Source organism: Mobula birostris, chromosome 4 (genome assembly GCF_030028105.1).
Source record: "Mobula birostris isolate sMobBir1 chromosome 4, sMobBir1.hap1, whole genome shotgun sequence".
NCBI classification, from domain to species: Eukaryota; Metazoa; Chordata; class Chondrichthyes; order Myliobatiformes; family Myliobatidae; genus Mobula; species Mobula birostris.
The window spans coordinates 42,164,115-42,187,913 of NC_092373.1; the positions used below are offsets into that span (position 1 = coordinate 42,164,115).

Below are 23,799 nucleotides of genomic sequence, written 5' to 3' on the forward strand. Positions count from 1 at the left end.
GCAGAAGCAATTGAGCTTATTAAATTCATTTAATCAATAGTGGCTTTTGCCACCAATAGAAAATGTAGTTGTGGTATAGAGTAAAAATGCAGTGAACCTCGAATTTCAGGAATTAATACTTAATTAGACTACTTTTTAATGTTATACTAACAAATGGTTTTGATGATATGACTGGGAAAGTGTATTTTCTATTTTGGTTACCTATTCTGTAGCTCTGAAGCAAACCCTCACTACATGGAGACAGATCAAATCTGACAAAAAAAAAAGAGTACAGTATATATATCAACATAAATAAATTAACCACTGCAATCATCCATTGGCAATGTTGTGCAGGTTGCTTGGTAATTTCTGCCTGTACTTAGGAAATTACAGAATAGTAGAATTCTCCACAAGCCAAAGCCAGACACAAAACCCTTAAACACTTTCCTCAAATTTAATTACATATTAAGTCTATCACAATATCAAAGGCCTATCAGAACCCAAAAATTATAAGGGGAGCAGTTCATTCAATTCTAGGAGGTTTCCAAAATAAATGAAAGGTTTCACAATATAAACTGATCATTCCTTAGATTTATCTCACGCATTGGTGATTCAGCAACATGGCACAGTCCTATTATTTAAAGAATAAAAGGGTATAGATTACAACATGTTATTTATTAGAAAATGCAGTACTTTACTCAAGTTCTTCTACTAGACAATAATTATATCCTTTTCTTTAAGTGATTATTACTAAGACCATAAACAGACGTAGGTACGGGATAAGGAAATAAGGTTTAGCAGACCTGGTTGAAGAGCAGTTAGAACCGCAAAGGGACTGAGTAACACCATTCTTTGCTAAAATTTCCAATTATTTAATAGTGTGAAAATATGACACAGAGGTCAGTACTTCTGCCTCATAGTTCCAGTTCGATCCTAACCACAAATACTGTCTATGCAGAGACTAAGGTTCTGCTTGTCACTGCAAACTTTTCTCATGGGTCCTTTGGTATCCTCCCACATCCCAGAAAGATGTTGGCAAATTAATTGGTTACTGTGAATTATCCTGTAGTGTAGGTGTGTTTCATGGTGGGGTGGGATGGGGGGAGGTGAACAAGAGTGAGAAAATAGATTACAGGGAAAATGACGGCATGAGACATGAGGAATCCTCTGAAAGCTGGCAAAGTTTCTGTGGACTGAATAACCTGTGTCATGACAAAATACAGCAATACAGCAATACATTACAGTTATGTATAGCGAACACAAGTGCAAAGGCAAAAGGACAAGAATCACAAAAGGGTTTGCACAACCAAAAAAAAGTCAAATGTCACACATCTGCACAAAATAGTTTACACCAAAAAAGTCACAACTTCTGTCAGTACATCACATCTAAGGGCACAACACTTATAAGAAGAACATAATTTAAGTTCATGACACCCAAGGGTCACTCAGACAATGTGACAACTGTGAGTTGTTGTGGCTGGACTCCAATTTCCTCGGTTTTCAGCAGGAGAGCTGGGGAACATGATCACAGCAGATTAAAAGGGTGACTCTGCTCACTTAGACTTTTGCAAGGAGGGTGGGTAGGGGAGTTACCTTCTAAAGCTTTTGATCTGCAGCTGGATCTTCAACTTCCTCACAGACAGGACTCAGGCTGTAAAAATAGGGGACAAGCTCGCCTCTACAATCACTCTGAGCACCAGTGCCCCACAAGGCTGTGTACTCAGCCCCCTGCTGTACTCACTGTACACCCATGATTGTGTAACCAAGTTTCCATCAAACTCAATATATAAGTTTGCTGATGACACCACAATTATAGGCCGTATCTCGGGTAATGATGAGTTTGAGTACAGAGAGGAAATTAAGAACCTGGTGGCATGGTGCGAAGACAATAACCTATCCCTCAACATCAGCAAGACGAGGGAATTGGTTGTTGACTTCAGAAGGAGTAGCGGACCGCATAACCCGATTTACATCGGTGGTGCGCACATGGAACAGGTCAAAAGCTTTAAGTTCCTCGGAGTCAATATCACAAATGACCTGACTTGGACCAACCAAGCAGAGTTCACTGCCAAGAAGGCCCACCAGCGCCTTTACTTCCTGAGAAAACTAAAGAAATTTGGCCTGTCCCCTAAAATCCTCACTAATTTTTATAGATGCACCATAGAAAGCATTCTTCTAGGGTGCATCACAACCTGGTATGGAAGTTGTCCTGTCCAAGACCAGAAGAAGCTGCAGAAGATCGTGAACACAGCACAGCACATCACACAAACCACTCTTCCGTCCTTGGACTCACTTTACACCGCACGCTGTCGGAGCAGCGCTGCCAGGATAATGAAGGACACGACCCACCCAGCCAACACACTTTTTGTCCCTCTTCCCTCTGGGAGAAGGCTCAGGAGCTTGAAGACTCGTATGGCCAGATTTGGGAACAGCTTCTTTCCAACTGTGATAAGACTGCTGAACGGATCCTGACCCGGATCTGGGCCATAACCTCCAAATATCTGGACCTGTCTTTCGGTTTTTTGCACTACCTTACTTTCCCTTTTCTATTTTCTATTTATGATTTATAATTTAATTTTTTAATATTTACTATCGATTTGTACTCCAGGGAGTGTGAAGCACAGAATCAAATATCACTGTGATGATTGTACGTTCTGGTATCAATTGTTTGGCGACAATAAAGTATCAAAATTTACTTTACTGCATGAATGAGATTTACAGGAAGATGCTTCTTGCTTGGCATTGCTGCCTGCTACACCTCCAACAGTGTTCTTGGGTTAGCTGCAGGGTCATCAGCCAGGGACCATTTAAATCTGACACTTCAATAATACTTCCATCTAATAAATTAATATTGATCTTTGAAAGAATATGGTACACAATGCCTTTGATAGCTAGGACATGAAGTGTGGCTTAACCAGATGTCAAAGTATTTCTGCGATGGAGGATGGTTACTGCCATTTATGGTGGAATGAATGACTGACCACAAATGGTGGCAAACCAGCTTAGCTACATTATCAGTGGTATTTAGCATCTTAAAAAGAGTACATGAAATCAACAGATTTCCAAGTTTATCAGGTGAGCAAACCATTTCTGATGATGTTAGAAAGTCCATTGTTAATGCAGTTTCCTTTCAGGAAAGTGTGCAAAAAGGGCAGCGTAGCTCGAGATCCGACCTGGTGACAGCCATGTCTTGCTCATCTACAGAGACTATTGAAGCTTGACAAATGACAGCTAGAGTGTATGCAGAGCTGTTAACACAGAAAAATGAACTGAGTCATGGAACAGCAAGAATGCCAGTCAGTATCCTGGCCAGCATAACTCAAATAGGTAATCTCAATATTTTTGCTGAGCTCTTCGATCTATACAAATGCAGTTGTGCCTGCACTGTATTTTATAACAGCTGATAAAAACGTAACCCTCAAGTTAATCAAGATGTGGTTGTCTAGGTTATGTTTTGTGAAAATGGTCCTGAATTGGACCTTCCATAATGCAAAGCTCTGTTATCTGTGTATGGGCCAAGAAACAAAACTTGAAAATAAAAGTTGCATTCATTTACCTTTCTTCACATAAATTCTGTGAGGGCAAATTTTACTCAATTTTTTTTAATTATTGAGGAGCAACTGGCTAATTCTATGAGGGCAAATTTCTGTTACATGAAAACATGGATCCACCTGCAACTATGCTCTTTAGAGGCAACTTGCAAACCTAGCCCACCTAAGCCAACAGGCAGCAACCCCTACTACTGCAGGAGCCTGTGGAACTCAGAAATAATCAGTAATGCTGACAATGCCTGCTTCTTTTTATTTCCTTTATTTTGCAAACTCCAAATTCAAAACTTTTCCTCGGAAAGCCAGAGCCGATCCCTATATTTGAGTACCTGGTGAATTCGGACAGCACTTCCTGTCATTGTCACACTCAAAACTGCTGGGGATCCTGTCACGGTCTATTAAAACAAACCCCACCCCCATCCAGAGTCTCATCATCTCATAATATCCCTCCTTGTTTGTACTCAAGGTCTGGTTTTATCAGTTAGGATCAAAATTACAGTTAAGGTCCTAGTCTTGTTGCAGTTATCACAAGACGAAATAGAACAGCTCTGAAACAGGCCTTTTTGCCCATCGATGATCCATTTGAGACCTTGTCATTCATTCCCTGTTACATTTTCCAAAATATCTAAACAATTTGAATCAACTAAGCTGGGAACTGTTGCTTTTCCTATGAATTACATTTCAACCATGCTTCAGTTATTCATCAGGCAAACAACTGGGGAAAGATAACTGATAAGTCCCAGCAAAAGCCACACCATCTCCAGTCAAAGCCAATTTAAAAGCTATGATCGGAATCAAAATAATTATTATTGCATTCACACAAGGATAACCTCATGATTCAAACTGCAATAACCATGATTAAACTTGCCTAACAGTGTCAGGGGTCGTCCTCCCCTCCCACCCTCCCCCACCTTCTTACTCTGACTTCTCATCTTTTTCCCCAGTCCTGACAAAGGGTCTTGGCCCGAAACATCAACTGTTTACTGTTTTCCATAGATACTGCCTGGCCTGCTGAGATCCTCTAGTATTCTGCATGTGCTGCTTAGATTTCCAGCATCTGCAGATTTTCTTGTGTTCGTGAGCAATGTTTGTCACTACTAGCACTCCACAAGCTGGAGTTCAAGTAATTTGTTCAATAGCAGTGTATGCCAGATGATCAGATAATATATTGCATATCTAATCACTTACAGCAGAGGTCCCCAACCTCCAGGCCAGAGGGTCAGAGGATCTGGGCCGACATTTACGTGTCGGGTGGCACCTAATTAATTAGCTTGTTTATTTCAGCTTTTTTCTTAAAGATGTGCTGGGGTGCATTCCGGCTACCGCTGTACCACTGCATTCTTCACGGCCTGGAGGTTGGGGACCACCGACTTAGAGAGTGTGATTCAAACTAAGGATGATACTCAAAAGTTCTGCTTTCTAATTTACTACTGAAACAAGTTTTGCCCAAACTTTCCAAATTCTGATTTCAGATACACATTTCAGGATGGTCCTTAAAAAAAAAGCCTCCCCCCAACCAAGAGATTTCTAAAGAAGCACTCAGCCGTTTTCCTGCACAGGTTAGCTGAGTATGCTGATAGACCAAAGAAAAAAATCAGGCTTTTAAAATAAAATTCATGTTGGAAATACTCGGGAGGTCAAGCAATATCTGTGAAGAGAGGGAAACAGAGTTAACGATTCAGAACATCAGTTCAAGATAGTTATCCATGAAGCCTGGGTACAAATCCTGACAAACATGATAGAAATCCCTGAAATAAAATTGATTTAAGTTTCAACCAGGTTGCAGCCGAATGCTTCACGTCGTCAATGGTTTGGGCAGTTGAGCTCATTTTTCTTGGTCATAATACCTTCTTCCAATCTTACACAGCATGGATGAGTTGTCATCTTGTTAGTGCAGCTCTTCAGTGAAATTGCTACATCAGCTATTGCTGTCAATCTTTGAGAATGTTACATTTCGGTACAGTACAGAGCAGTAAGTTCACACAGCATTCTGCTCAGTCATCAGTCCTCCAACAATATCCTGAATAAGCAGATTAAATGGGTTATTCACTGTAGTGCCTATGGCACTGTTCGCACAAGTGCCTAACCCATCCCAAGTCTTGTTCAAAACAGCTGAAAATATTTCTTTTACTGTTTTAACCTGTAATATACAAAGTTTATCAGACTGACCCAAACTTCATTTTCTGAGTAGGCCTACTTATTTATTTATTGATTGAGATACAGCATGGGACGGACCCTTCGAGCCACACCGCCAAGCAACCCCCAATTTAACCCTAGTCTAATCACAAGAGAATTTATAATGACCAATCAGTACATCATTGGACTTTGGGAGGAAACTGGAGCACCCAAAGGAAATCCACGTGGTTTAGTATCACCGGCATTTGCCGTGGAATTTGTTGTTAGGTATCAGTACGGTGCACTACACAATAATAAAAATGGAATTGCAGTATGTATGTGATTACCCATTGCGGATAAAAAGTTTTAACCCCCCCCCCCCCCCCCGGAAGATGTCATGGTTTATTGTTTTACAACATTAAATCACAGTGAATTTAATTTCACTTTTTTTTAAATAATGATCAACAGAAAAAGTCTTTCATGTCAAAGTGAAAACAGATCTCTATAAAGTGATCCAAATTAATTACAAATATAAAACAGAAAATAACTGATTGCGTTAAGTATTCACTCCCTTTAATATGACACACCAATCATCACTGGTGTAGCCAATTGGTTTTAAATATCACATCATTAGTTAAATGGAGATCACCTGTGTGCAGTCCAGGTGTTTCAATTGTTTGTAGTAAAAATACACCTGTATCTGGAAGGTCCAGTTGTCGGTGAGTCAGTATCTTGGCAAAAACTATACCATGAAGACAAAAGAACACTTCAAGCAACTCCGCGAAAAGGTTATTGAAAAACACAAATCAGAAGATGGATACAAAAAAATTTCCAAGTCACTGAATATCCCTCAAGTCAATCATCAAGAAATGGAAGTAATATGGCACAGCTGTAAATCTGCCCAGGGCAGACCGTCCTCCAAAACCGAGTGACTGTGCAAGAAGAGGACTAGTGAGGGAGGCCACCAAGAGACCTATGACAACTCTGGAGGAGTTGCAATCTTCAGTGGCTGAGACAGGAGAAACCACACATACAACTGTTGCCCAGGTGCTTCACCAGTCGCAGTTTTATGGGAGAGCGGCAAAGAGAAAGTCACTGTTGAAAAAACTCACATAAAATCTCAGCTAGAGTTTGCCAGAAAGCATGCAGGAGACTCTGAAGTTGGCTGGAAGAAGGTTCTACAGTCTGATGAAACCAAAATTGAGCTTTTTAACCATCAAACTAAACACGATGCTTGGTGTAAGCCAAACAACACACACTATCAAAAACACACCATCCCTACCATGAATCATCATGGTGGTTGCATCATGCTGTGGGGATGCTTCACTGCAGCAAGCCCTAGAAGGCTTGTGAACGTAGAAGGTAAAATGAATACAGCAAAATACAGGGAAGTCCTGGAAGAAAACCTGATGCAATCAACAAGGGAACCAAGAATTGGGAGATTTGTTTTCCAGCAAGACAATGACCCCAAGCATTAAGCCAAAGCTATAAAGGAATGGGTTAAAAACAACAAAATTAATGTCCTGGAGTGACCAAGGCAGGAGTCCAGACCTCAATCTAATTGAGAATTTGTGGCTGGACTTGAAAAGAGCTGTTTTACTCACAATCCCCATGCAATCTGATGGAGCTTGAGCAGTTTTGTGAAGAAGAAGGGGGAAAAATTGCAGTGCCCAGATGTGCAAAGCTGATAGAGACCTATCCACACAGGCTCAACATTGTAATTGCTGCCAAAAGTGCAGCTACTAAATACTGACGTGAAGGGGGTGAATACTTATGCAATTATTGTGTTTTATATTTGTAATTAATTTAGATCACTTAGTAGAGATCTGTTCTCACTTGTTGATTAGTGTCAAAAAAGCCAAATTAAATCCACTGTGAATTAGAGTATATATATTATAGTTAAATTAAATAGTTAATGCAAAAAACTGAAATGAGGTAGTGTTCATGTGTTCAATATCCATTCAGAAATCTGATGGCAGAGGGGAAGAAGCTGTTCCTGAATTGTTGAGTTTGTGCCTTCAGGCTCCTGTACCTCACCCCTGAAAAGAGGAGGGCATGTTGTGGGTAGAGGGGTCCTTAATGATGGATGCTGCCTTTTTGACGCATTACTACTTGACAACCTGAATGCTGGGGAAGCTAGTGCCCATGATGGAGCTGACTGAGTTCACAACTTTCTACAGCTTATTTTAATCCTGTACAGTGCCAACCCACACCAGACCCTGATACGGCCATTTAGAATGCTCTCCACAGCAGAACTGTAGAAATTTGAGAGTGCCTTTGGTGACATACCAAACCTTCTCAAGCTTCCAAATGAAATATAGCACTGTCATGCCTTCTTTGTAATTGCATCAATATGTTGGGCCCAGGTTAGATCCTCAGAGATGTTGTTGCCCACGGACTTGAAATTGCTCACTCTCTCCACTTCTGATTCCTCAATGAGGACTGGTATGTATTCCCTCTCCTTACGCTTTCTGAAGTCCACAATCAGTTCTTTGGTCTTACTGACACTGAGTACAAGGATGTTGCTGCGATTCCACTCTACCAATTGATATATTTCGCTTCCATTTGCTGCCTTGTCACCATCTGAAATTCTGCCAATAATATTTGTGACAACAGCAAATTTATAGATGGCATTTGACCTGTGTCTAGCCACATGGTCATGGATGTAGAAAGAGTAGAGCAGTGGGCTAAGCACATATCCTTCTGGTGTGATAGTGTTCAGTGTGGCTGCATGGGGAGGTGGGGAGGTGGGGAGGTGGGGAGGGGGGGTTACTGCACAGGACCAAAAGCGGCTGCAGAGGGTTGTAACTTTAGTCGGCTCCATCTTGAGCACTAGCCTATAAAGTATCCAGGACATCTTTAGGGAGCGGTGTCTCAGAAAGATAGCGTCCATTATTAAGGACCTCCAGCACCCAGGGCATGCCCTTTTCTCACTGTTACCATCAGGTAGGAGATACAGAAACCTGAAGACACACACTCAGCGATTCAGGAACAGCTTCTTCCCCTCTGCCATCCGATTCCTAAATGGACATTGAAGCCTAGTACATTACCTCACTTTTTTAAAAAATATTATTTGTTTTTTGCACGATTTTTAATCTATTCAATATTTGTATACTGTAATTGATTTATTAATAATTACATTTTTTTCTTCTATATTATGTTTTGTATCATACTGCTGCTGCTAGGTTAACAAATTTCGTGTCACATGCCGGTGATAATAAACCTGATTCTGATTCATTATTAGCAAGGTGGAGATGTTACTTCTGATCTGCACAGATTGTGGTCGCCCAGTGAGGAAGTCAAGGATCCAGTTTCAGAGGGATGTACAAAAACCCAGGTTTTTGAGCTTTTAAATCCGACCTGTAGGAATGATTGAGTTAAATGCTGAGCTGAACTGTAGTCAATAAACAGCAGCCTGATACAGGTGGCCCCCACTTTGCGAACGTTCGCTTTACGAAACCTCACTGTTACGAAAGACCTACATTAGTACCCTGTTTTCGCTTTCAGAAGGTGTTTTCACTGTCACGAAAAAAAAATCAGCGCGATAAAAGGCAGCGTGCGCCCCAAGCAGCCGCTCTCCCCCGGATTCGGAACGGCATTGCTTTAACACGTGCCCGTGAGCAGCTGTTTGCAAGATGAGTTCTATGGTATCGGAAAACCTAAAAGAGCTCGTAAGGGTGTTACACTTAGTGTAAAACTAGACATAATTAAGCTTTTTGATCGTGGTGAACGAAGTAAGGACAAAGTGAGTTTGGCTTGTGGAAGCTGACGAACATGATGTTGAAGAGGTTTTGGCATCCCATGACTAAGAACTGACAGATGAAGAGCTGATGCAATTGGAAGAGGAAAGGATAACAATCGAAACCAAATGAGTAATGATAAAGTATAACTTTAATTTTGAAAGAGTACATCGGTTTAGGGGATATTTGCAGGATGGTTTGAATCCTTACAATGAACTGTGTGATAGAAAAATACGCGAGGCTCAGCAGTCAAGCAAGCCTTCCACATCAGCCACAGCAGACGACGAACCTCGACCTTCGACATTGAGGCGGGCAGTCATAGGAGAAGATGAGCTGCCTGCTCTAACGGAAACAGGTGACAAGATGACATCCCAGTGTCCCACCATCCCAACCCCTGGGCCAGGGACAGATACCGATTCGTGGAGAATGCAACGGTAGCCGGGAGGCACCCAGCACATCTTTAAGAAAAAAGCCGAAATAAACATGCTGTTGATATTGCCCAGGTGATCCAAGGCCACGTGAAGAGCCAATGAGGTCACATGCACTGTAGACCTATTGTGGCAATAGGCAAATTGCAGTGGGTCCAGATCCTAGGAGTTGATTCTATCCACAATCAACCTCTCAAAGCACTTCATCATCGTAGATGTGAGTCAGGGGGAGAACATACAAACTCCTTACAGATTACGGCAGGAACTGAACCCGGGTTCCTGTTACTGAAAAGCATTGTGCTGACCACTCCGTTACCATGCTACCACACGGTAAGTGGTACATGTTAAAAGGTCACAGTTAAAACCTAGCTGTTCAAAACAGGCATGTCTTCTCCTATGTGCACAAAATATTGAGTAATCTTTCAAAGGAATTCTCAACATTGTCCTGATATTGAGCAGAAATGTGCTGAGGCAAAGTTAATCAGATATGGTGCCCAGGCTGCTATTTGAATCATTCATGATGGTACAAAGTCTAAGTCTCTCAAAATTTTAGCTCAGCAGTAAAATCTACCAGTAGAACAGAAGCAAGCAATGCAGCCTCACTCTGCTACAGAAGCCCAGATAGAGTGGACGCGGACAGGCTTCCTATAGTGGGGGAGTCCAGAACCAGAGGGCACAACCTCAGAATACAAGGATGTCCTGTTAGACAGAGATGAGAAGGAATTTATCTAAAGGGTGGAATTCATTGCTACAGATGGCTGTGGAGGCCAAGTCATTTGGGGTTTGCTTGTTTTTTTTTTACAGCAGAGGTTGAAAGGCTGTAAATTAGTAAAGGCAAAGTTATGGGGAATGGGGCTGAGAGCAGCAGTTAATCAACCCTGATGAAATGGTGGATCAGACTCAAAGGGCTAATTCTGCTCCAATACATTATAGCCTTACGGTCTCTGTTCCAACGGCTGCAAACCTAACATGATGGTACACATTTTAATTTTATTTTACAAAGGAAACAGTTCTCCCACCCTCTCCATCAAAAACAGTTTCTTTAAAATGTTTAATTTTTTTAAAAAACGAGTCGATAGGGGAAAAAAGTCAACAAGACGTCAGTTCTACTATGGAATCAGACCATTACAGCATAGAGTTGGGAGCTTTAGCCTATCCAGTCCAGTCTCCTGCTTGTTTACATCCACCTGCAGTCAGATCATAGCCCTCCACATAGCTCTCATCCATGTATATACCAAAACTCTTCAAAGATGTTGCAATTAAACTCACATCTACCACTTCTGCTGGCAGCTCATTACATACTCACACCACCCTCTGAGTGGAGAAGTTCTCCCTCAGACTCTGCTTAAGTATCTCACCTTTCACCCTAAACCCATGACCTCTCCTGTTCTCATCCAACCTGGGGGGGGGGGGGGAAGCCTGATTCACCTGATCTGTACCTCTTATAATGTTTCCTACTGCTATAAAATCCCCCTTCATTCTCCTTTTCTCCAGGGAATAAATGCCTCACATCAGCCTTTCCTGATTCCAAAACTTTTAAAAAACATTACCAACTAACAAGGCAGCCACTTGATGAGATCCTCTCCCATAGTCATAATCATACTTCATTGATCCCAGGGGAAATTGGTTTTCGTTACAGTTGCACCATAAATAATTAAATAGTAATATGTAAATTATGCCAGGAAATAAGTCCAGGACCAGCCTACTGGTCTCAGGGTTACTGATCCTCCAAGGGAGGAGTTGTAAAGTTTGATGGCCACAGGCAGGAATGACTTCCTATGACGCTCTGTGTTGCATCTCACTGGAATGAGTCTCTGGCTGAAAGTACTCCTGTGCCCAACTCCCCTCGCTAAGGAGTCTTGAACCAGACATCATGGCCTGAGGGAGGCCATCTCAAACTGAAGGGAGAAATATTTTGAGCAGAGGAAAGTGAATCTCTGTAATTCTGGATCCTGAAAGGCTTTGGTGGGTCAGATACTGAATTTGCCCAATACAGAGAATTCAGTGTTTCTGGCGGGATCGGGGAAAGAAACCAAAGGACACGGAAAGTTCAAGAAAATAGTGCTGAGGTGGATCAGTCATGGTGTTAATGAACTGTACTGCAGAATAAAAGAGCCATTTGCCATACTTGGATTCTTAGTTTGTATTCTTTCCATAACCAAGAAAATCCAAAACCATTGCAAACAGAGCATTTACCAGCACTTTCTAATGGAGACCTTCTGAGTAAGACACGTTTCTCAAATCTCACAGAGGACCATGGGGAAAAGATGGGGTCACTCCACAAACCAAGAAATGTTCATCACTTGTTACCACTTCAGATATGACCAGGCAGGTTCTGCCAAAGAACATTCACTAAACAAAGGGAAACCGTCCAGATCTGTTTTGCCTAAAGACCAAGATACTGGTCCACAATCCCCTATCCGAAATCCTTGGGGCCAGTTGCATTTTGGAATTCAGAATTTTTCAGATTTCAGACACCCCCCCCCAATACCAAAAAACACGTATGCTCAAGTCCCTTATTTAACTTGTCTCAGTGAGGTTGACTTTAGGACCCAGCAGCGCACCAAACCAACCCACATCCTCCAGTATACTTTAGATCATCTCTAGATTACTTATAATACCTAATATAATGTTAATGCTATGTAAATAGTTGTTATACTGTATTGCTTAGGGAATAATGACAAGAAATTTTATTTCCAACAAAAACATTCAATAAAACATAAAAATATACAGCTTCAAACAATCCGAATATAACACCTGGTAAATGACATTGGAATAAATGTAGAACGTTACTGTCACTATAAAACTTCAGTAACTTGTCTTTCTGTTTATTTAAATCATATACAGTGGTAGTTCCGACACTATTTTCTTCAGTAAGATGCCGCACAGACACACCACGATCAAGCTTCTGCAATAACTCCACTCTCTGCATTATTGATAGAGAAGATTCCTTCTCTTTTTCTCATTGTTACCCATAGGGGTATCTGCAGCTCTTTTTGACATTTTCACAGTGAAATTAAACACAAAGTCAACAGTGAACACAAAATATCAGTGAACAGCAAATGCACGTGTAACCAGTATGAGCGCTGAGCCACAGCTGACGTCTGGCGGCCTCTGCTAGTGCTGCCACGTCACACCTGAGTGACGTCAGCTGCTGGCGAAAGAAAACTTCGGTTTTCAGAGCTTTTTGGATTTCAGAATTTCAGATGAAGGAATGTGCACCTGTAATGACTGCAGGCACACAACTCAACATTTTTATTCACAGACCTGTAATTATCAGCAACATCAAAATACAAAACACTTCTGTTAAAATAATAAATTACAAGTAGATTACTCAATCTACTGAACAGAAAATATTTTAGCCATGAAGCTGGTCTTGTTCAATGCCCCCAGATTATAGAAAGCAGAACCAAAAAGGCACATCATCCTAACTGATTTAAGGTATTGTCCCAAATAATCCAGATGTATACATTAACAAAGTTTAAATTCAACTCACTCATTGTAAACATGTAGCTAATTTGACTTTGTCAAATGGTGCAGACTGAATCATCTGCAGCTCAACATCAGTAAGATGAAGGAGATGGAGATGGACTTTTGAAAGAGCAAGCCTACACTGCTCCCTGTTACTATTGATGGTGAGAATGTGGATGCGGTGAGGACCTACAGGTGCCTGGGGATGCACCTGGATGACAGACTTGAGTGGAGCCCCACCACAGAGGCTGCGTACAAGAAGGGCCAAAGTCGCCTTTACTTCCTGAGGAGGTCCTTCGGAGTGTACAGGCCTCTTCTTCCCACGTTCTACCAATCGGCTGTCGCCAGTAAAATCTTCTATGTGGTGGTGTGCTGGGGCAATGGCATCAACACGGGTGATGCCAATAGGCTCAATAAACTGATTAGAAAGCCTGGCTCTGTTATAGGAGACAAACTGGACACAATGGAGGCTGTGGTAGAACAAAGGACCCTACGGAAAATCCTGACAATTCTGGACAACGTTTTGCTCCCTCTGCATGCCACCTTGGCAGAACAGAGGAGCAATTTCAGTAATAGACTAAGACAATTGAGCTGTTCCAAAGAGAGCTATACGAGGTCATTCTTGCCCTCAACCATTAGGCTCCATGAGTCAATCTATAACCAGGGAAGTGATGATCTGCTCCTGTTAGACTGTTTGATTTCTTACTGTTTGATATTTAATTTCTTACTTCTATTAATATGTCTAACTGTATATCTGTAATGCAACTGTGACACTGTAATTTCCTTTGAATCAATAAAGTATCTATCCAAGTAGCAGAGGTGCTCTGTGTTTCCAGCAAAAGAATGTCCAAGTACAACACAAGCCACAATTTCTCATTCCAACGAACCACTTAGTTTCTTTGTCCAAAAAAAGCGGGTGTTTAGAGATGGAAACAGGAAGGAGCTGAGGGCAATACAGAGTGACCTGAAAGCCAGGATCAGGGAGGCTAAAGACAGGTACAGGAGGAAGCTTGAGTGGAAACTCCAGCAGAACAACATGAGGGAGGTCTGGAGGGGGATGAGGACCATCACTGGGTTCCGGCAAACTAGCAACAGAGGAGTGGAAGGCAGTGTGGACAGGGCCAATGAACTTAACCTGTTCTTTAACAGATTTGACAGTGTGGCCCCTGTCCATCCCATGTGGCCCCCAACCAACACATATTCCACTCTCCCCTCCTACCCCTCCTCACAGTCCCCCACCCTGCTCTCATGACTATACCCCTTCCCCACACAAAACCACCACAGTGGGCTTCACAGCTCTACAGGTGAGAAGACAGCTGAAATGTCTCAACCCAAGCAGGGCTGCAGGACCGGATGGTATCAGTACCAGGGTGCTCAAAGCCTGTGCCCCTCAGCTATGTGGAGTCCTTCGCCATGTATTCAACCTGAGCCTGAAGCTCCAGAGGGTTCCTGTACTGTGGAAGACATACTGCCTCGTCCCTGTGCTAAAGACGCCGCGCCCCAGAGGCCTCAATGACTACAGACCGGTGGCATTGACCTCCCACATCATGAAGACCCTGGAGAGACTTGTTCTGGAGCTGCTCCAGCCTATGGTTAGACCATACTTAGATCCCCTCCAGTTCGCCTACCAGCCCCGACTAGGAGTTGAGGATGCCATCGTCTAGTGTGTCTATGCCCACCTGGACAAGCCAGCAAGCACTGTGAGGGTCATGTTTTTTGACTTCTCCAGTGCATTCAACACCACCCGCCCTGCTCTGCTGGGGGAGAAGCTGACAGTGATGCAGGTGGATGCTCTCCTGGTGTCATGAATTCTTGATTACCAGACTGGCAGACTACAGTACATGTGCTTGCAACACTGTGTCCGACTGAGTGATCAACAGCACTGGGGCTCCACAGGGGACTGTCATCTCCTTTTCTCTTCACCATTTACACCTTGGACTTCAACTACTGCACGGTCTTGTCATTTTCAGAAGTTTTCGGATGACTCTGCCATAGTTGGATGCATCAGCAAGGGAGATGAGGCTGAGTACAGGGCTACGGTAGGAAACTTTGTCACATGGCGTGAGCAGAATTATCTGCAGCTTAATGTGAAAAAGACTAAGGAGCTGGTGGTAGACCTGAGGAGAGCTAAGGTACCGGTGACCCCTGTTTCCATTCAGGGGGTCAATGTGGACATGGTGGAGGATTACAAATACGTGGGGATACAAATTGACAATAAACTGGACTGGTCAATGAACACTGAGGCTGTCTACAAGAAGGGTCAGAGCCATCCCTATTTCCTGAGGAGACTGAGGTCCTTAACATCTGCCTGACGATGCTGAGGATGTTCTACGAGTCTGTGGTGGCCAGTGCTATCATGTTTGCTGTTGTGTACTGGGGCAGCAGGCTGAGGGTGGCAGACACCAACAGAATCAACAAACTCATTCGTAAGACCAGTGATGTTGTGGGGATGGAACTGGACTCTCTCACTGTGGTGTCTGAGAAGAGGATGCTGTCCAAGTTGAATGCCATCTTGGTCAATGTCTCCCATCCACTACATAATGTACTGGGTGGGCACAGGTGTACATTCAGCCAGAGACTCATTCCTCCAAGATGCAGCACTGAGCGTCATAGGAAGTCATTCCTGCCTGTGGCCATCAAACTTCACAACTCCTCCCTTGGAGGGTCAGACACCCTGAGCCAATAGGCTGGTCCTGGACTTATTTCATAATTTACTGGCATAATTTACATATTACTATTTAACTATTTATGGTTCTATTACCATTTATTATTTATGGAGCAACTGTAACGAAAACCAATTTCCCCGGGGATTAATAAAGTATGACTATGACAAAATGTCTGCTGACAGAGTAACAAGTGGTTTGCAGAGTAGCACTTTACTTGTTTTTCCACGAAAATGCACACTCTTCCTCTTCTCAGAGGAGGAATACACACAGAAGACTAAAAATAACCAACATTAAGGAACTGAAGCAGATGAATCAAAGAGAAATAAAAGGAAAGGGATGGAGTTGGGGAAATGGAAGGAGATCAGACAAGTAAAGCAACAAAAAAAAACTGAAAGAGATAAACAGAAAGGGAAGTCAGAGGAAGGCAAGCAAATCAATTTGTTATATCAAAAAATTCCTTCTCGATTATGAGATCTCAGGCAATGACTTTTGTTTTACAACCTTGACCAAATTTGGGAATCTTTGGATCCCAAGGACTGAATATTTATGCCAAGGTACTGCTGCTTGTAACACAAATCAAAACAAAATGCCATGCTGCAAATTCTGCATTGGATATATACAGGACTAGGGAGTCCATCAAAAATGCAATGATTTTTTCTGCATCAGGTAATAGAAATATTGCCAGAACATAGATTGCAAACTGCAATCTGCTACTTTAAGAAATTACATCACTGTTCTCTGTGCATATAGTACAATGGTGCAGCCAGATGCAGCAGTAACATCTATGGTCAAAACACATGGTTGAGGTAACCGTCATATATTCTCATTGCAATTACATACTTCAGGAGCAGTACACGTCTTGAATATAGAAGCAGGTTTTCAGAGGGCTGGTTTTTCCCAAGACCAGAAGAAAAAACAAAATCAGCAGAAAAAGGGCCTAATTCACAGAGGATAATCACAAGGCTGTCTATCTATAGAGAAAATCTTATACCGGTCATTACTGGGCTCCACCTACTACTCCCCAATGTACATTCTAGGCTAACCAGCTACAATTTATTCATGTATCACCAATCCAGGGCAGGTAGTGCTCATCTCCAGGGTGGGGTAGCAACTCTCTGGCAATTAAGTTCCCCTAAATGAACAGCAAGTTCCTGGCTCCTATCGAGTCAGCATACAGCAAAACACACTCTTCGTGTGGACTTTGCTGCTGACAAGTAATATCGGCACAGCTCTGTCAAGTCGTCCCTAGCATGTGAGTCCAATGCATGGGCATTTCACATGTTTTGTAGAGAACAAAAACACTGCCCTGTACTCCAGATTTAAGTAACTGCAGTCTCCGTAATCCACTTCAAACATTTCTATCTAGCAATCCTGTATCCCTTGTGTTCAAGAAATTTGGGTATCCGTGGACTCAATTTCTTGAAGCTTGTATTAAGTGTAAAAAGCAATGGAAAAGACTAAAGGAATGTTGGATTTTACTTCAATTGGCTTGGAATGCAGTACACCTTAATCAGAACCCATTCAAAGAACTACAAAGATCCCCAGTAAAGATGCTTCTGAGAAGTACACATTTATCAGAACAATAGCAGGACTTCGAGTTAAATTATGCATATATGTGGCGAACTGATTAACGCTGGCAAGGACAAACTTTAGACCATAAGACAGAGGAGCAGAATTAAGCCATTCAGCCCATTAGGTATGCACTGCTGTTCAATCATGCCCGATTTATTCTCCCTTTCAATCCCATTCTCCTGCTTTCTCCCCATAACCTTTAATGCCTAACAACCCAGCAACCTCTGCTTTAAATATATCCAAAGACTTGGCCTCCACAACAGTCTGTAGCAATGAACTCCCACAGGTTGACTAACCATCAGTATCATTGAACATCCACATCATTCTAATGACATGACCAGTGAGCCTGATTGAAGAAGGGTGGGATGCTAGAGGGCACAGGAGAACAAGCAGTGGGGCACAGGGAGAGGCAGGCTGGCAGTAACGTGCTGCAGTAGAAGTTGTGTGGAAGTAGTGCCATTATCGCCTTTGAGAAGATATTGGGAGCGCAACATCAAGTACACATTAAACAAATACACACACAGGTGTCTTCACTCTGTGGACCACTTCTTCAGAACGAAGACCATCATCCTTGACCTCAAGGGATAGCCATGACGACGACTGGGAGAATTCTTGTATAAAAAGCCAGCAACACAGAAAGAAATCAACATATTTCCAAGTCTGGAAACCACACAACTGGGAGAGCACGTTGGTTCGAAATTCAAAGTAAATACATGTCACCATATACAACCCTGAGATTCATTTTTTCCTGTACATACTCAATAACCATAACAGATTCAGACCAGGACCACTCACCTAGGGCAGTCAACCAGAGTGCAGAAGACAACAGGTAGATGAGAAGTAGAAGGAGGCCAGAGTGGGGAATAGAAGAGGGGAAGGGAAGGGGAAGGGAAGGGGAGGGGAGAAATGCTTTACCTGAAGGAGAAATTGATATTCATGCCATCAGGTTGGAGGCTACCCAGATGGAATGCAAGGTGTTGCTGCTCCACCCTGAGGCGGCCTCATCATGGCACAAGAGGCGGCCATGGACCAACATGGCAGAACAGAATGGGAATTGAAATTAAAATGTCTGGCCTTCAGGAAGTAATGCTTTTGGCGAATGGAGTGGAGGTGTTCGAGGAGGCGGTCCCCCAGTTTATGTGTGCCTCTTCTACATTGCTGAGACTCATCGGGACATCGGACGCAATAGGCGACCCCTGCAGATCCACAGGTGGAGTGTTGCCTCACCTGGAAGGACTGTTTGGGGCCCTGAATAGAGGTGAGAGAGGAGGTGAGTAGTCAGCTGCAGCATGGACAACAGCCAAGAGGGAGATTTGTGTGGAGGGATGAATTTACAAGGGAATCACGGAGGGAGCAATCCCTACAGAAAGCGGATAGAGGCGGAGAGTTGAAGATATGCTTGGAGTAGGATCCCTTCGGAGATGGCGGGAACTTGTGGAGGATGATATGTCATGGGTGTAGGTAGGGACAAGAGGAACTATCACTGGTAAGACAGTGGGAAGATGGGGTGAGTGCAGATGTCTGGGAAATAGAGGAGATACGGTTGAGGGCAGCGTCATTGGTAGAGGAAGGAAAACTCTGTACTTTGAAGGAGGAGGACAGGACAACATCAATGAGTGTTCTGGAGAGGAAAGTCACAACCTGAGAATAAATGCAGTGGAGACAACGGAACTGAGAAAAGGGAAAGCCTTTTTTTTCGTTATACAGCAGACTGGGTGGGAAGAGGTATAGTCAAATAACAGTGGAAATCAGTAGTTTATAAAACTTGTCAGTTGACAGTTTATCTCGAGACACAGATGTCAGAAAAGGTCCAAGTTGGATTTAAGGGCAGGGTGGAAGCTAGAGACAAAGTTGATGAAATTGATGAGCTCAGCATAGGTGCATGAAGCAGCACAAACGCACAATCAATGGAGTGGAGGAAGAGTTGGGGAGCATTACAAGGGAAGGCTTGAAACATGGACTGGTCAACGTAGCCAACAAAGAGGCAGGCATTGTTGAGGCCCATGTGGGTGCCCATGGCTACACCTTGAAATTGGAGAAAGTGGGAGGAGGTGAAAGGGAAAACTGTTGAGGGCAAGGACCAGTTCTGCCAGACAGAGGAGGGTGCTGGCTGAGGGAAACTGGTTGGTTCTTTTATTGAGAACGAATTGCTCTAATCTCCACAGTAATTTAGTGGTTGGCCCAATTTAATTTCCATATAAATCCCATGTTGTTTATGGTAGGGAGGTTGGATTTTGGAAATGCCTTTGATTCTTCAGTGGTTGGACCTTCTGTCATTTGAGATGATCACATCCTGACATGTGCAACATCAATGTTATTTTCCACTTGTTCAGTGCCAAAAGTCGTATCAAGTTGAGATCCCATTATCTGAGGATTTGGAAGTGGAGTTGCAAACTGAACAGTGAACATTCCTACCTCTGACCTAATGATGGGTGGACATTGATGAAGCAGCTAGCTGTCCACAATAAGGACATCATTCATGAATTGTTCAGGCATATGAATTGTCCTGGGGACGAGATTACTGGCTTCCCAACATCCACAACCACCTTCCTTTGTTGAGATTTATGGAAATTAAGAACGTAGCACAGTACAGCACAAGAACACCTCTCCCCTCCCCCTGCCTTCCAGCCTCTGACACTTCAGAGTAAATAATCAAAATCTGTCCAACCCCTCCTTGTAGTTAATACTCTCTAATCCAGGCAACATCCTGGTGATCCTTTTCTGCATCTTCTATAAAGCCTCCGCATCCTTCCTGTAATATGGCCATTTGAACTACACTGATTAACTCAGGACAGCTGCAACACAGCTCCCCGACTTTTACACTCAACACCCCAGCCAATCAAAGACATTTCATTCACATGTTTAAAGTTCAAGAATAATTGAAAAACCAGGCTGTTTTGCTCCTCGAGGGGTCTGATGAAGTACAGTGGCACTGGTGATGCATGAGGGAATCCAGAACAATGGGAATTAACGTTATAGATGTGTCACTTTAAGAATCAGGATTCTTTGTTAGGGGAGTGTATCAAGTGCCTTTGGTCTGATACACGTTTGGCCTGGGACACAGTTATCCACAGTTTGAGCTGGATGGCACAATTAGGTCAAGAGATTCATCAGTCTCTGACCATTCCCCAGCAAGTACTCTCCCACACAGCTAAGTAATGGGAGGCAAGGAGAATAATGCACCATGATCATAGTTTCAGAACAAAACTTGTTAGTTTGTATGTGACAGCGTTCCGGAAACAACAAAAAATTAAAGATCAACAGCCATGTCTCAGAATGGGAAGTAGATTTCTCCATGGTGAATGTCTAGGTTCATTTCAGGTGAAAGTGTGTAACTCAAGGACAAAGCAACAAAAAAAAAGTTGGATACAAGAGTTAATGCTTCTTCCTGATGGAAAAATGATTTTGTTTTTACATTTACAGTGCATCCCACTCACTTGAAACACACAGATCTTGAGAGTGCACATTATTATTGTGTCTCATAATACTAGTAGAGAGATTGGCACAATGTTGAAGGGCAGATTTGGAATATTCAGATACATTTAAAGCCTGATTTATAAAAGAAAGATTTGGTTTATTTTAATTTCTAACTTTCCACAGCTTTTCAAATAGCCTTTGCGTCTGGCAATTTAAATAGAAATTGTATATTAAATTATTGAGAAGTTTTCTTTAACAAACCTCACTTTGTAATCACATGGCTGTAGAAAACAAAGGCAACCTCTGTGTGACTTCAACACCACCAATTAATCTGAAGCCATCTTTCAACATCCTGAGGAGCCTCTGCAGGCTCTACTTTTCCACCAACACGCAGCATTAATCTGTATTTAGTGGAACATTCTGTGCCAACATTCATAGGAGGCCTTTTACACCAAAACATAAAAAGGTTTCTTTCCCCCTACAGTGATGCACTAAAGCCAACTCTTTGAAAAACAAAAATAGAACTGAAACAGCAAGTGGTGCAAAATGAAAAGTTTTCAAGCTCCAAGTACACTGGCAATGCAAAACGCAGAAGAGAAATTAACACAAGAAACCCTTCTACAAATGCATTTGATAGTCAAGATAAAAATTACATGAATTTCATTGGGTTGATATAAAACCAGTCACCCAGCATTCTTTGCTTTTGCATTTACCAGTTAAAAATAAAAGTCATCATTTCTGCAAACTCATAAAATGGAAAAGTTACATTGCCACAAAACATACTGAACATTTCAATGGATCTTCAGAGGGGAAAATAACAGCTATAAGAAACCCCATGAAGTAAGGCCCGAAAGGGATTGAAAAATCTTGCAAATTCTCATAATTGAATTTAAAGTTGCAGTCCCAAAAGTCTTCTGGAAATTACAATAACATTAAAAAAAAACTTGGGCAGGAATTGCGCTAACATTATTGGTTTCGTACTCATTTACAATATTAGAACAAACCACTAAGTTATTGAGGCTGATCAAAAATAATAAATTTGCAATACAGATAAACTAATGTCAAACTGTTTTCTCCAAGTCACCAGCCACAGACAAAGATATTACAGGCAATTCGCCAGATCAAGCAAGAAATATTGGACTCCCAATGAAAAAGTCATCCATTTGATTACCAGGTGCATTCAGCACAGGATGCCATAATCAGCAGAGTCTGATCTCTTTTGGCAAAAACTTCAGCAGGCTTTGAGGGAAGGACTGATTTTAAAAAAACTGTACACATCTTATGATGAACTTTCTGATTTGCTCAATTATGAGACCACACAGCAAAAACAAGGTCACATTTATTTGTATGGAATAAAAACCACTGAAACAAAATTAAAAGACTTAAAATTATCTTCCAAGTAACCTGATGCAATGCAAACATGATACAAGGTTGTAGTGGCATTGTTCAGGACTACCTTCTGATGAGACAGAATAGTGGCACCAAGTCTCTCAAAAATAATAGTACAGAAGAGGTGTTATTTTACAAAGGCAAGTTCAAACAATTTTTTAAAAATGTAAAGAATGAACCAAAGCTTAAGATTCCAATGGAGGCTTCAGCTTTTAAAATCAACGTAACTGCTGCTTACAATAATCAAAACTTTAAAGTATTAAAAAAAATTAGTCAATCAAGGTCAACCATGCACACAGAAACAACAGAACTACATTTCCACGTTAACACTCTTACTCAAAATTTGAAATGGATTTTAAATTACGTTGATGAAGAGCAACCTGACATGATAGGGCAGTGACATGACAAACAGCAAACATTAAAAGAGTGCCGCATTGAGCCCCAACAATCTCGTCTCTCATCCCTAACAGAGCAGATTCCACCCTTTTGTGACACAGAAATTTCGAAGGGAGGAAAAGTGTAACAGTTCTGCTACCACTGAGCTACCTAGGGCTCTGGATCAATGATGCAAAGAAAAATGCAAATCTCACATTGTATTCAGTTAAATTCATGCTAGAGCTCAGGCCTCTCGCATGAACATCACTTCCTGTATGCAAGCTGCTTTTCATATCATTTCCTGGGCGAGTTAATTTGGATTCATTTTGAAGCGCACGGTGGAAAGGCATCAATCTCCATCCCCTCTTTAGTTGCCCTTGAAACAGCAGTTCGTTTTCCACAAGGAAGATCTCATTAAAAACTCTGAAGAAAGCTTCTGTCTTGGGTGGTTTTTGAGAAGGTGTTTAGCTCACTGCATAGCTTTGTACATACACACTACAGGGGCAGTAGAGCTAGTAACAGTGTTGACAACTATTGAACTACCACACTGTTGATAAAACCCTAACTGTTTCACTTGTGTCCCCCAGAAAAGTCCGGTGGCTGGCTTTGTCCAGCATCACTAAGATAATAGTCCAGAACCACTACCCTCATTCTGGAAATGTTCTGGCAAGCAGTGCAAATCAAGGGCAATTAGAAATGGGCTTAAATACCAATTGCCCAAAATTTTCCTCCTCTTCCAATAAAAGGAACAGTCTTCCTTTGTGAATGTTGATTACTCAGGACCACATGCCAAAATGCACTCAGGTCCTTGGTACAGCCCTGCAACAACCCCCTCCCGCCAAAGACTGAGAAAACACCACAGTTTGAAGCCTCCTACACCACTGTATACTAAGTGGCAAGAACTTCTTCAAAATATTCTTGGACTATTTCCTCGAGGAATGTATGCATAGGACATTTGATAGCATGCTTATATAATCCAAATGGGATGTTACATCTTGTTCTGAAAATGGCAACATGAATGCACTTGCAAATTCTATGAATAAAGGAATATCTTTGAAATTTAAATTTTAGCTACATGCAGATCCCTTGGCAGAGGAAC

At 42.1% G+C, this 23,799-nt stretch overlaps 1 protein-coding gene across 4 annotated transcripts in view; it reads right to left on the minus strand.

Moving 5' to 3' along the window:
- LOC140196298 (chloride channel protein 2-like) overlaps positions 1-23,799 on the minus strand; it is a 558,437-nt gene that overhangs the window by 516,422 nt on the left and 18,216 nt on the right. The gene's annotated exons all lie outside the window — the stretch shown is intronic.